Source organism: Octopus bimaculoides, chromosome 1 (genome assembly GCF_001194135.2).
Source record: "Octopus bimaculoides isolate UCB-OBI-ISO-001 chromosome 1, ASM119413v2, whole genome shotgun sequence".
Lineage (NCBI taxonomy): Eukaryota > Metazoa > Mollusca > Cephalopoda > Octopoda > Octopodidae > Octopus > Octopus bimaculoides.
The window spans coordinates 165,435,058-165,436,547 of NC_068981.1; the positions used below are offsets into that span (position 1 = coordinate 165,435,058).

At 32.9% G+C, this 1,490-nt stretch overlaps 1 long non-coding RNA gene across 1 annotated transcript in view; it reads left to right on the forward strand.

Annotated features, from left to right (window-relative positions):
* Positions 1–1,490, forward strand: part of LOC128249959 (uncharacterized) — a 40,018-nt gene that overhangs the window by 37,749 nt on the left and 779 nt on the right. The window contains exon 2 of the long non-coding RNA XR_008266107.1: positions 287–475. This is a non-coding gene — a long non-coding RNA (uncharacterized LOC128249959). The remainder of the gene's footprint in view (positions 1–286; positions 476–1,490) is intronic.

Here is a 1,490-nt window from a genome sequence, read left to right on the forward strand (position 1 = left end):
GCAGCGGCTGCGGTTGTTGGTAGATGTAGAAAAGAAACAGACAGAGCAGTCAGACAGATCAACAGACAGAGAGATAGGAGGTAGTCAAAGCGAAACATACCATTTTTTTTTCCTCACCGACCTCGGCTAATGTTTTTATTTTTTTCATTTTTTTTTCATTTTTTTCTCTATTTATCCAGTATTTATTCATGTTTTTATTCTTATTTATTTATTGTTGATCGTTTCTGTCTTTCCCCCTTTCTGAATTCGTGAATTTTATTCATACATTTATTTATTTATTTGGCAGGAGAAAAAATGGAAGAAAATATGCGACGCTATCATCTTTTACTTGAAAAAAAAAGTGTATAAAAAGACTCGCATACCCTTTGCTCTAACTGATTCTATCAAGAAACAGAGAATTTCTCCATTCTAAGCAAGCTAGATTTATCTATTTATTTATTTATTTATTTATTTATTTATGCGTATACGTATATGTGTGAGTTTTGTTTTTAATTTTTGTTCGTTTATACATATATATATGGAGGAATGGATGGATGGATGGATGGATGGATATGAAAGAATATATTTTTGTGTAGATATATACATATGTGTGTGTATGTGTGTGTGTGAGACTGCATTTGTGTGCGTGTTTGTGGGTTTCTATATGTATATGAATATGGCATGTGCTACGTATATATGTATATTTTTGTATACATATATATATATGTATATGTATGCATACGTATATACACGTCTATATGTGTGTGTGTGTATGTGTGTGCGTGTGTGCGCGTGTGTGTGTGTACACACACACACATATATATATACATATATATATATATATACACATATGCTTCAGTTAGCGGTTAAGGAGTTCACTTCGATACCACAGCCTCACGAGTTCGATCTCAATGCTTGCAATTTCGCCAAGTGAGATTTCTATAGCCTTGCGAGAGAAATTGCGCACTCGGAAACCGCATATCCCGTATCACGCATTATGTCACTCTGATTATGCAAGATAATTGTGTTAAGGATGTCTACAGAACGCTCAACCATTCACACGTTAATTGAAGAGCAGATCGATCAACTTAATCTTCATCGTCGAACGACAAAGATTCACTACCATTCTATGATCTAATTACGTTTTGTGGTGTTGTGTGTGTGTGTGTGTGTGTTTGTGTGATAATTATATTTGTCTAAGGATTTGTACGTACCCATACATCTATATGATGTATATATGTGTTTGTGGGTATGTATGCATGTATGTATGTATGTGTGTGTGTGTACCTGTGTGTATATATTGTGTGTGTGCATATATTGTGTGTGTGTGTGAGAGTACCAGAGAATAATTGGTGTGCTAATATGTCAGCGTAAATTATGATTGGTTGTTGCTTTGTGTACTTTTCTGTGGGTTGCATCTGTGTACATATATAAATATATATATAATATATGTGTATGTATGTATGTATGTATGTATATATATATATATATATATATATATATATATATAT